A 12,786-nucleotide genomic window follows, 5' to 3' on the forward strand; every position below is an offset into this window, starting at 1 on the left:
CCTGGTCCCTCTCCTGGGTTGCGATCTCTGAGAGGCAAGGAGCTAGTCCTCCAGACATACGCTTCCTCTTCCCGCAGCACCAGTCTCTGCAGAAAGCTTTCAGGTGTTGTGATTGGAAGTCCAAACCCCGGGAAAGAAAAGAGGCGTTCCATGACAGAAAAAAGAAGTCAGCCAGAGCTGGATTTCATTCCCAGCCTGGCTCTTACTAGCTATGTGGCCTTGGGCAAGCAATTTACTTCTCTGAGCTTCATTTTCCTGCTCTATAACACTTACACACCAGTTGTCGTCAAGTCAATTCCAACTCATGGCGACCCCATGTGTTTCAGAGTAGAACTGCACTCCGTAGGGTTTTTAAGGCTGTGACCTTTTGGAAGCAGATTGCCAGGCCTTTCTTCTAAGGTGCCTCTGGGTGTGTTTGACCCCGCAACTTTCCAGTTAATAGTCAAGGGTTTTCCCTTTTGCCCCACCCAAGGACTCCCTATAACACTTACTGAATGATTGATTGGATGATTCATTCATATGCATGTGCTGATTCCATTCAGAAACTGCTCTAAATTCTGGATACGGCAGGGAATAAAATAAGCAAACTCTGTAACACATGGAGATTACATCCTAGTGGGAAAGACTGTGAATTAAACAATTCATAGTCATATGTTGAATGGTGGTAACCACTATGGAGACACAGAAAGCAGGGTGAGGGGGATCAGGTGGGTGGGGTAGGGTTGTGTGCTTTTTTATTTAGTGTGGTCAAGGAAGCCCTCACTGAGAAGGGGGCATTTGAACAGAGGTCTGAAGGGGGTGAGAGAGCAGCCATGGAGTATATATGAAGAATGTTCTAGACAAAGAGACTAATGTGAGAAGGGAGTATGGTTGGCACGTCCAAGGAACAGCACGAAGGCCAGTATGGCCGAAGTTCAGTGAAAGAGAAGTCGGGGGAGGAGAAAGTGTTAGATGAGTTCAGAGCAGTAACAGTGTGGGATGGGAGTAGGGTGTGTGATTTTCTTGTAGGACCTTAGGCCATCATGAGGACACTGGCATTTCCTCAGAGTGAGGTGGCAGCCGCTGAAGGGAGTTTCACTGGGAGTGATGAGAGCCAACTGGTATTTTAAAACGTTAACTATGAGTTCTGTGTGGGCAACAGAACATGGCGGGGGCGGCGGGGGGCAAGGGCAGAAGCAGGGAGACCAGGTGTGGGGCTACTGTAGTGGCCCAGGGCAGAGAAGTGGGCTTTGGATGAGGGAGGTAGAGTCTGAGACAGTGAGAAGAGGCTGTTCTGGATAGACTGCGGAGGTTGAGCCGCAGAATCTGCTGATGAACTGGATGTGGGGTGTGAAAGGAAAACAGGAGTGAAGGATGAGGCCAGTTGTTCTGGCCTGAGCAACTGCTGGAATGGAGGCTCCATTTCCCAAGATGGAGAAGAATATGGGAGGAGCAGGGTTGTGGGTACAGGAAGAATCAGAATTTGGTTTTAGATGTGCTAAGTTTAAGGGGCCTGCTAGACAACCAGATAGAGATATCAAAGAAACAACTCATGTTCAATGAGTCTATTGTTCAAGAGAAGAGTCCAAGATGGAGGTACAAATTTGGAAGATGACTTTAAAAATGAGTAAAGACGGAAAAGAGGTTTGAGGATGGAGTCCTGGAGCACTTGATGTGTAAATGTTAGGGACATGAGGAAGAACCACCTAGAATACCATGAAAGAGTGCCAGTCAGGTAGGGAATGAAGAGAGAGTGGTGGCCCGAATGTCAAGTAAAAAATTGTTTCAAGAAGAAGGAGTTATCAGCTGTGTCAAAAGCTGCTGACAATAAGACTCCCTCATGGGAGAAAATAGATGAGGTACGTACAAAACCTGCTAGTGGAGAGAACCAAACACAACGTAATTTACTTCTCTCCCAAGATGCCATCTCAAAACGAGTCTTTTTGGAAACTGAACGGCCAGGGCTGTTGAATCTCTTCAGATGAGCACGCAGCTCCAGGCCCATAACCCAGGGAAGAAAACTCCACTAGAAGCCGACTTTAGCCCTAAGCCTGGAATGTTTTTGAACCTCACCAGGAAAAGCTGGAGCTCGGAAGCAGGTAATTTCAGCCAAGTGCACTGTGTTTGCTCAGAGTTTGGGAACAGCAACCAGTTAATTACACAAGTAAATCATGTCACCGTCCCCTGAAGCCCCAGTGCAATAACACTGTGCTGACCACACTTTAAGAGTGATATAAGCCTCTGAGTGCGAGCTAAGAGATTTTATAGGCCACCCTTTGAATGGGCCTCTTTCTCCCAGAGCCCACAAGAGTTGTGTGTGTCCATGCCTGCTCAGTAGTGGGGAAGGAGGGTGGTTCTTGGGGGCCACCTTCTCAGACAAGGTCCACGTGTCTTGGGACCAGTCCAAGGCTGGCTGGCAGCCCAGCTGGGATGTGGGGGAAGTTCATCTCTTCTGTGCCTTCTGCTCATGTCATCGCAATGTGTTTCTCCCACTGCCCAGGCACCCTCCTATCCTCCAACTCAAATCCTTATCAGTTCAACAAACATCTATTGGACCCGGCCCTGTGCTGAGTAGAACTCAGGTGTGCAGAGGTATGGTCCTCACATTCCAGAGAAATGCAAAAGATGGGCAGAAACTGCTCCTAGGGATGAGGCCAAATGAGCTAAGTGCTTCAAGAAGGTAAAATCATGACACAGTGTGAGCCCTGAGGAGAGGAGTGTGGATTCAGGAACATCTGTTGAGCCCAGAAGGATGAGTAAGATTTCAAAAGGCAGGAATCAAGGGTAAAAGAATTCCAGGCAGTGGAAGCAAAGGCACATGGGCTTGGGTGACATTCACAGAAGCTTGTTGTTGTTGTTAGCCGCCACTGAGTTTGTCCCTGAATCATGGCGACACCATGTACAATGGGATGAAATGCTACCAGTCCTCGCCATCCCCACAATCGGCTGAGGATTAGGCCATTGTGATCCATAGGGTTTTCACTGGCTGATTTTCAGAAGTAGATCAGCAGGCCTTCCTTCCCAGTCTGTCTTAGTCTGGAAGCTCTGCAGAAACCGGTTCAGCATCACAGCAATACACAAGCCTCCACTGGCATGGCTGCACATGAAGTGCATTGGCTGGGAATTGAACCCAGGTCTCCTGCATGGAAGGCAAGAATTCTACTACTGAACCACCAATGAAGCTTAGATCCCTTGAACTAGATGCTCAGATCAGCCTCTCAGGAGCGATGGGACCTTAGAATGCAAGAATGTAGGCTCTTCAAGATTTCTCTCCCCAGGGCAGGAGATCCCCACACCAGTCACCAGCAGGTGACACCTTCCAAGGTGGGTGGAGATATGGAAGAGGATTCCACCCACACAAGCATCCACGAGGCATCACTATCCCCAGCCATCAATCTCCACACACTGACCAGGTGCGTGTTTGTGACTAGTTTGCCCCCTGCATTCCAACAGCCTCTGCCCCACCCTTTCCTCCTACAGGCAAAGCTCACCTTCCCATCAGAGGGAAAGTGCCTGGTCCATCAGCCTGTTAGTGATTGATATCAGTCTAGAGTTTTGGTTCTGAGCTTGGTCTCTGATCTAACCTTACTCTGACATATTTTCCCTCCCTATTTTTTTTTTTTATGCTACAATTTTCTCTTCTTTAAAATTAGGATAATAGCAACAGCAATAGCTAGCAATTATTTTGCTCTTATTAAGTGTCTGGCACTGTGCTAAGAGCATGACCTCTGCTAATCTTCAAAACAATCTATGGTCGTTGGCACTGTTATTCTCATTTTACAGATGAGGAGACTGAGGCACAGAAATGTAATTTGCCTACGGTCATACAGTAAATGGCGCTGGGATACAGACCGAGGAAGTCTGACTCTAGAACTGGCTATTAATGACAATGAGACTAATAACAGTAATGAGGCGTTATCTTTCCCCAGAGGCAGCCGCAGCAAATTCCTTGTATGCGTGGGTGTTCACAGTGTGTCTTCAGAGGCTTTGGTTATAAGGTGCGTGAGTATATGTCCAGAGGCAGCGCGGCTGTTGAGGAATTGTTGGTTTTGTATAGTGAGGAATGTGTTTTTATAATCTGAGTAATTTCCTCCTAATGTGTTTAGTTCCCATTAAAATGTAGGTTTCTTAAGGGCAATTAACGTGTTTTATTCAACTTAAAATTCCCAGAATAATACATGGCAGATAGTAGGTGCTTAGTAAATGCTTTCTGAAGGAACTGAGTTTTCTTTCAGATTCACCCAGTGGGTTTTCCTTCTCCAGGGCTGACCTGCCTGCTGAGCAAGTCGGGGTGGGGGGTGGGGGGGAGGGATGGGAGGTGAGTGGGGGGGCAGTGAGTGGGAAGTGCTGTCTTTATGCATTTGGAAAGCAGGCCTGGGTGAGTGGGCAGGCATATGAACATCCCATGTCTGGCTTTATGGCAATACTTTAACAGCTGCTCTGCAAAGACTCCTAAAGCCTCTCAATGCAGGAGCTTTAAAAAAAAAAAAAGAGGCAATATATAGCTAAAAATGGTTAATACATTCAGTATGCTTCCCCTTCACTTAATTAGAAAACTTTATTACAGGAAAGTTGAAGTGGCTTTTCTTTCCAGGAGAAATGTACCAACTTCAGAGGAGAAGTGGGAAAGAGTGATGCCAAGGGCTGCTCCATCCTCACCTCCATCTCCACTGGGCCCAAGTGCCCACCCAGCTGATCTGTGAAATGGGCTTGGCTTGGACCTGGGCAGGAAAAAGAAGCAGATGTGGTAGAAAAGGCCCTGGTCCAGGGGTCGTAAGACCTGAGCTCTGATCCTGTTCTCCAATGTGCTGCATGACCATGGGGCTGCATGGAGCTCCATCTGTTCTGGGGGCCTCAGTGTTCTGGCTTGCTTTCCTCACTTTCTGAAGGGCAGATATCTGTGCCTTCCCCTGAGGCGCCAGGGAGGTGACTGTGATAGTGAGAGTGGGGCACAGGGAATATGGAGGCTGGGTCTTGGGGATGCCAACACATCTGGTCAATTTAGGGAAAAAAAGGAAAAAAAAAAATCCCTGTAGGATCTCACTGGGACCTACATACCAAACCCCTGGGGGACTCACTGGGTTTTTCACAGTTCGATGGGTGGCCATATGGGGCTGTAGCACCTGCCTATAATGGGAGTGACTCACATCCTGTAAGACACTCTGGCATAACACAAGGCAGTCCAGGTTAGGGTCACACACACGCACGCACACACACATACTCACACACTCACTCAAAAATGAGGCCTGGGTGCCCTCTGACCCTTGTTCAATAGCTACCTCCCGGGCAATGATCCTAGAGAGACAGGAGTGTCCAGATCAAAGGAAGGAGAGGGACAGATTTATGGGTGTGCAGGGGCGTCTCTCAGGTGTTTCTGCTCCAACGTCCTCCCCACTGGAGCATCTGGAGAGGAGGCGTTGGCCTTGGGAAGGAAGAAAGAATACAGCTTTTTCTGGAACCAGCTCCTTCTCTAGAGTGTTACAGGAGGAACTTGGAGGTGGTCCTGCCCCCCGGGAAACTGGACCCACTGCTAAGGCCCTGGCTGGGCTTGGAGGGGATAGCACCCCCATGGAAAAAGTCTGAAATGGGTTCTTCCTGGCCAGGCAAAACGATTCATCCTTCCTGGTGCCCTTTGCAAGGACCTCCTCCATGAAGCCTTCCCAGTTCCTTCGGAAAGGATCAGTCACCTCTGTGTTCCCAAAACATGCAGCTTGTTTCACAGAACTCTTCCCTGTTGGAGGGAAGGCCCTTATTAAAATCACCCCTGTGCTTCCAATGTCCAGCAATTATTTTGCTCTCATTAATTGTCTGGCACTATGCAAGAGCATGACCTCTAATGCCTGGCACATGGCAGTTATGCAAAAAATAAGTGTAGGGTTGATATGAATTGAATTGTTTTTGACATTCTTATTTAGATTGATTTCAAATAGTGCCCTCCTGCTGGACTAATGGGGAAACCCAGGCCCAGCAGGGGGAGATCGCTTGCCCAAGGTGGCTCAGGGAGGAAGCAGTAGGTGGGGGCTGGACTGGGTATTCCCTTGTACCCTCTCGAGCGCTCTGCAGCTCTTTCACACTGATTTGGGCTTCAGAAAATGGTCTCCCCTCTCCACACTGTCCTAATTCACTTGACTAGACTGTGCACGGCCCAGCCAGGAGAGGGAAATGTCCACATTACAAAAATCATACGAAAGAAATTATGGATGGAAAAATCATTACCTTATAAATCGGCTGAGCTGTTCAGAACTTGTAGGAAACAGGGCATATAAAATTCATACGGCACGCTGGGGCTTTGATAGCGCCTCATTACAGCCCTCAGACTCCAGTGAAAAATGTCCTCACCCAGAGAGGGAGAATTTTCCTTTATTAATGACATGGGGCAGGGCCGATGCCATAACTTCCAGCTACCTGCAGCCCTGGAACTTAAGATAGATTCTTCTGAGTGATACATCTGTCAAGGCTGCACGGCCCCACACCCCTATTTTATTCTGTTGCTCCCAAAGGAAGCAAGACAGGAGAAGATGGCCTCCTCCTGCCCCAGGCCACCAGCCTTCAGACCACAAAAACGAACAGAGAAAGAGGGTTGTTGTTTCTGCTGTGATGAAAGGCCAACCTGAAATGTCAAATAATTCAGCCCCTTAATGAGAGGTGGAGTGCTGAGGAGAGGGGATCCCAAATTTTAGGCGTGATCCCTGTCATAGGAATGATGTGCACTGATTCATCCACATTCCCATAATCAGTCTGTGACCAGGACCAGGACTCAGGCTGTGGCCTGCTCAGGGCTCAGACTATGACCAGGATCAGAGCCCAGTCTATGACCAAGGTCAGGTCTCAGCCTATGACCAGAATCAGGGCTCCAGCTGTGGCCACAATCAGGACTCAGCCTATGACCAGGATCAGGGCTCTAGCTGTGGCCATGATCAGGACTCTGGCTAAGGCCAGAATCAAGGCTCAGGCTGTGACCAAGATCAAGACTCAGACTATGACAGGATCAACTGTACCAAGTATGCAGGACTGGACCCTGGTCTCCAGCCCACAGGGAAACCAAAAATAACAGAGTCACAGTCATAATATCACAGAAGAGTTAACTAAAAGTACTTTCGAAATCTTCTGATTTAACCATTAAACAAGTGAGGAAATTGAGGCCAGCCAATATTCCCTGAACGCTCAACATGTGCAAAGCACTGAGCTGAGCACAGTGACATGACGTGTAACTTGACCCCCAGCCTAGGGCAATTTCCCAGCCACCTGCAATTCCTCAATAGCAAACGAAAGATAGTGAATCGTGGCCAACCAGAACTTGGCTCCATGGCTGCCTTTTTTGACCATGTGTCCTTGAGCAAAAAGGAAAGGGGTAGTTTGTTTTCTCGGATAGTCACCATGTACCTAATTATCACTCCTATGGCCACAGCTTCCTGAAAGTCCACAGCCACCTTCATGACTTTGGGCCCACAACTAGCAATCCTTTACATGTATGCATGGTAGTTACAGCTGTCATGTACAATGCCTAATTTGAGCTCCACAGCAGCCTTTTAGTCCTAGGTTACAGAGGAGACAACGGAGGGTCAGAGCAGTTTAGGGGGTTTAGTCAAGCGTTACGAGGGCGTGTTTCTTTGCCAACTCTCTGACTCCCAGTTCCAAGTTCTTCCCTACTTACTTATGGGTACCTCTCAAAGGCCCAAATAGCTAGAATGTAGGTTCTGAGATGACAGAGTTCATCTTTACTTCTATACCTCCAAAGCTTGGCACAGGGCCTAGCATATAGTGGGGATGTTGGGAGGGTTTTGTTCGACCATGTGAGAGCTTATAAGATTGGTTTGCTGGGTGACAAGATGGATGAGTTGTAGGAGCTGGGACTGGGGACAACAGGGCAAGCCTGGCCCCTGAGGCAAGCGAACTTGGCTCCCACTCAGTGGTTTTGTACTTCTACGGCTGCCGTCAGCACCTGGGGTTACACAACTGCCTTCTTGCTCAGTCCCCACCCCCTGCAGTCAAAAGTGGAATCCCCTGATGGGACATCTGGCACAACCTGGCTTTTCACAGGCCTGTTCCTTCCAGAAGAAGCTGCAGATTTGGCCAGTGCTGGCCACAGACTCATAGGAGAATTGCAAATCTGAGGTGTTCAGCCTAGATCAAATTCCCTCAGCTTAGGTCTTTCAGCTATTTGTTTATGCAGAAGAAAAGCTGTTTCCCACCCTCAGCTTGGAGGTGGCTGCACCACAGCCAACTGTGTCAATGGGGCATGGCACAGGAGGTTTGGCTTCTGGGGGAACCTTCAGCTAGCCATGTGCTCTCAGAGGATGCTCCAGACTTCCTGAAGGAGCTGGCCCAATCCTTCTCAGCCAGGCCAGGGGACAAAGGCCTGGACACAGAGTCAGTGGCCATAGATTATGGGTGATGAAGGACTTTCTACAGTCAGAGCTGTCTCATGAAGGCGTAGGCTGTCCCCGGTGGAGCTGAGCTTGCTGACAAGAGTGCTGTGCAAGTTGTGGCTGGAAGTTGAGGAAAAGACACAAACATCATATGAAAGTTGGCCAAAATGACCCTAAAGGCCCCTTCACACCTTGAAAGAATAGAAGTCTAAGAATCTAGACTGATCCGTTGAATGAACATTCACTGAGTATCTATGAGCCCTATGCTGTGATCAATAGAAGAGATTCTGCCCTGAAGGAGCTATGGGCTAGCAGAGAGAGAGAAGAAAACAGATGACTACAGGCCAGTACCATGTATGCAGTGACAGATGGAAGTACAGGATGTTTCCATGACAGATACCATTGGTGCCCCACCCATATTCCCTCACTCTTAGCCACTCCTATGCACACTGGCCAATTTTCTACTGCTTGCATCTGTTTCTTTGCCTGAGGCTTTCTCTAGCCACCAAATCCCAATCTGCCTGATCAGGCCAGTGCTGAGGCCTGCTGAACCAACAGCTGACAGAAATGGGAGTATAAATAGCTCACTTGCCTCTTGGGTAGGATAATTCTGAGGTGTATTTTCTACACCCTTTTCCAGAGTATCCTAGCACATTGAGCTCATCTGCCCACAATAATTATTTGTTCTGTAGTAAACCCTTTATTGTCTCACTTCCCCATGTCCCTTGGTTCCCAGTAAAACTACTTGTACTCAAATCTTTCACTTAAGGTCTACTTCTGGGGGAATTCAAACTGAGACAAATGAAAGATACCCTAGAATCTCCAATAAAGTGGAGACTGGGGAGGGTTGTGGTCAGGATCAACTTCCCAGAAGAGATCCTTGACCTAGCCCTTCTAAGAGAAGGGAGTTTCCCAGTTAGACAAGGGCAACAACAGTTTGGCCGGTACAGAAGACAGGAGAGGAGCCAGAGATCACCCCCAAATATGGCCTTCTTACTGACCAAACAGAGGAGCACCCACTTAGCCAGCTTAGTGAAGGCTGCATGTCACCCATTGGCCCTTATCTCTGCCTTTGCTCACACGCCCCCAGCCCACTATCTATCCTAATCACAGCCCATCTTCCAATCCTGGCTGCCTTTCCCCTCCTTTGGGAAGTCTTCTTGGCCATCTCCTCATCCCATACTCTCACACACACCGCACTTACTCAGCAGAGCTGAGATTTGGCCCCGGGTCTCTCCCGGTCCATCCTCTTCCCTCTCTGGGCCCCATTATCCGGTTTGGGACTTGGCTCAGACCAGGGGGTGAATGAGTGTTGGTTGAACAACTAAGTGAGGAACTGCAGAAGGAAGGGGGAGAATGAACAACTCCCATGTGGGTGTCTGTTCACATTCAGCATCTTCTCGCTCATTCTGCCTCCTCTATATGGACTTTATACCTGGGAATGACCAGAAAGGACCGGAGCTCAAAGAGGACTGAACTGGTTGACAGACCCCATCTCTCTGTCTCAGGCTTCTTGGATTCTTCCATATGCTTATTACTCTCCTTCCCATCCTACCCTCTACCTCCCACCCCAGTACTCAAGAACTGAAGTAGCTCGTTAACACCTTAAAAATTATGAATAATAAATCATCAAAATGGGAACCTGGCCTCTTAAATATCAAGGCCTCCTCAGGGGTAATAACCATGTCCACCAGTTTAGGGAGGGTCATAAGAACACATCTCAGCATGCAGAATGGTACATACAGAGTTTAGTCATAGATTGAGAGGGTGGATAATGGGAGGAGGGCACAGAAAAAGAGAGAGATTGATTTTTGACATTATGCTTAGCAAGAAATCTAGATCTTCTTTTGAACTGTGCTCAAGTTGAAGAAATATCAGATAGTTTTCTAGAGTCAGAGGCTTCTGTTCAAGTGACCTTAAAACCCAAAACCAAACCCAGTGCCATCGAGTTGATTCCTACTCACAGCGACCCTATAGGACAAAGTAGAACGGCCCTATAGAGTTTCCAAGGAGCGCCTGGCGGATTCAAACTGCTGTCCCTTTGGTTGGCAGCCATAGAGCTTAACCACTATGCCACCAGGGTTTCCTCAAGTGAACTTAGACAAGTGATACTCAGTGTCCCCAACTGTAACCAGAGTGATAATCCCAACTGCACAAAGCCATTGTGAGGATAAGTGTGATGAGTGTGATGATGATGATGTGTGTGTGTACACACACATTACAGACATTGACTTACTAGGCACTGTTGTTGTTGTTGTTAGCTGCCACTGAGTTGGCCCCTAACTCCTGGTGACCCCATGCACAATGGAACGAAACACTGCCTGGTCTTACACCATCCCCATGATCAGCGGCAAATCAGGCTGCTGTGATCCACATGGTTTCATTGGCTGATTTTTGGAAGTAGATTGCCAGGCCTTTACTTTCTAGTCCATCTTAGTCTGGAAGCTCTGCTGAAACCTGCTCAGCACCATAGCAACATGCAAGCCTCCACCACAGACTGGTGGTGGCTGCACATGAGGCACATTGGCCAGGAATCAAACCCCCCTACTAAGTACTAAACAAAAATAAATAAAATAAAAACCAAACCCATTGCTATCAAGTCAATTGAACCCTCCCAACAATGCTATGAGGCAGAGATATTAGCATTATCATTTTATTGATTAGGAAGGTGAGTCTGAGAGAAGTCCAGAGAAGAGCCCAAGGTAACTCAGCTACTATGTGCCTGGTGGCATTCAAACCCAGGCCATCTGGCTTCAGAATCTATACTTCTAATCAACACAACTAACATGCTATTGTTGTTGGGTGCCGTTGAGTTGATTCCGACTCATAGTGACACTAAGTACCACAGAACGAAATACTGCCTGGTCCCGCGCCATGCTCACAATTGTTACGTTTGACCCCATTGTTGCAGCCACTGTGTCAATCCATCTCGTTGAGGGTCTTCCTCTTCTCCAGTGACCCTGTACTTTACCAAGCGTCAGTCCCTTCTCCAGGGACTGATCCCTCTTGACAACATGTTCAAAGTATGTAAGACGCAGTCTTGCCATCCTTGCTTCTAAGAGCATTCTGGTTATACTTCTTCCAAGACAGGTTTTTTTTGTTCTTTTGGCAATTCATGGTATATTCAATATTCTTCGCCGACGCCACAATTCAGAGTCGTCAATTCTTCTTCAGTCTTCCTCAATCATTGTCCAGCCTTCCCATCATGAGGCGATTGAAAATACCATGGCTTGGTTCAGGCACACCTTAGTCTTCAAGATGACATCTTTGTTTTTCAACACTTTAAAGAGGTCTTTTGCAGCAGATTTGCCCAATGCAATGTGTCTTTTGATTTCTTTAGTGCTGTTTCCATGGGTGTTGATTATGGATCCAAGTAAAATGAAATCTTTGACAACCTCAATCTTTTCTCCATTTATCATGTTACTTATTGGTCCAGTTGTGAGGGTTTTTGTTTTATGTTGAGGTGTAATCCATACTGAAGGCTGTGGTCTTTGATCTTCATCAGTAAGTGCTTCAAGTCCCCTTCACTTTTAGCAAACAAGGTTGTGTCACTTGCATAACGCGGGTTGTTAATAAGTCTTCCTCCAATCCTGATGCCTGCCCCATTCTTCTTCATATAGTCCAGCTTCTCAGATTATTTGCTCAGCATACAGATTGAATAGATACGGTGAAAGGATACAACCCCGACACACATCTTTCCTGTCTTTAAACCAAGCAGTATACCCTTGTTCTGTCTGAACAATTGCATTTTGATCTATGAACAGTTTCCTCATGAGCACAGTTAAGTGTTCTGGAATTCGGATTCCTCACAATGATTAACATAGTAGGTCCTTAAAAAGTGCTTTAGAAATGACAAAAGAGCAACCAGAAAGCAGCACAAGCAAAAGTTGGGGAAGTTGTCTAAAGGCATTTCAGGCTCTGGGCTAAGAGCTAAGCTGGGAAAGCAAAACATAAATAGAAATTATCTAAAAAATAACCCCAAACTCAAACATCCACAAGACACATAACTGAGTCTTCTCGGGGGGCTCTGGACAGAGCTGGGCCCAGAACATGGCCTGAGACAGAGGAGGAGGAGAGGAGGAAGGGCTCAGGGCAGAGCTAATGGTGAGGCCACAGGGGCCGCCTGTCCCATGGAGCCTCACTCACAAGGATTCTAAGGCCGCCTTTGTTGCTGTCGGAGACTAGCATTCTGGGCCAAAATAATCTAACTGACCATGAACAGAATTGAGTTCCTGTCTCCCTGCACCTCCCAACCCACTATGGGATTCATTTTCACGATCGCCTTTGAATGGTGTGAGCCTGTTTCAGAGAGCTGGGAACAGGCCCCAGGTGGCCATACCATGCCAAGAATCTGAGCCTTCTTTGCAGCTTGCCAGGGCCACCCTTTGCTGCAAACCCAGCCACTGTTGGGCATGTCTGGCCAGAACTCTTTAGGAGC

General features: G+C 47.7%; 1 protein-coding gene and 1 non-coding gene across 2 annotated transcripts in view; both read right to left on the minus strand.

Annotated features, from left to right (window-relative positions):
- TRABD2B (TraB domain containing 2B) overlaps window positions 1-12,786 on the minus strand; it is a 269,250-nt gene that overhangs the window by 82,589 nt on the left and 173,875 nt on the right. The window lies entirely within an intron of this gene.
- TRNAG-UCC (transfer RNA glycine (anticodon UCC)) lies at window positions 3,089-3,159 on the minus strand. The gene has a single exon. It is a non-coding gene; the product is annotated as a tRNA-Gly (tRNA).

The sequence above is a fragment of the Elephas maximus genome, chromosome 3, assembly GCF_024166365.1.
Source record: "Elephas maximus indicus isolate mEleMax1 chromosome 3, mEleMax1 primary haplotype, whole genome shotgun sequence".
Classification (NCBI taxonomy): domain Eukaryota; kingdom Metazoa; phylum Chordata; class Mammalia; order Proboscidea; family Elephantidae; genus Elephas; species Elephas maximus.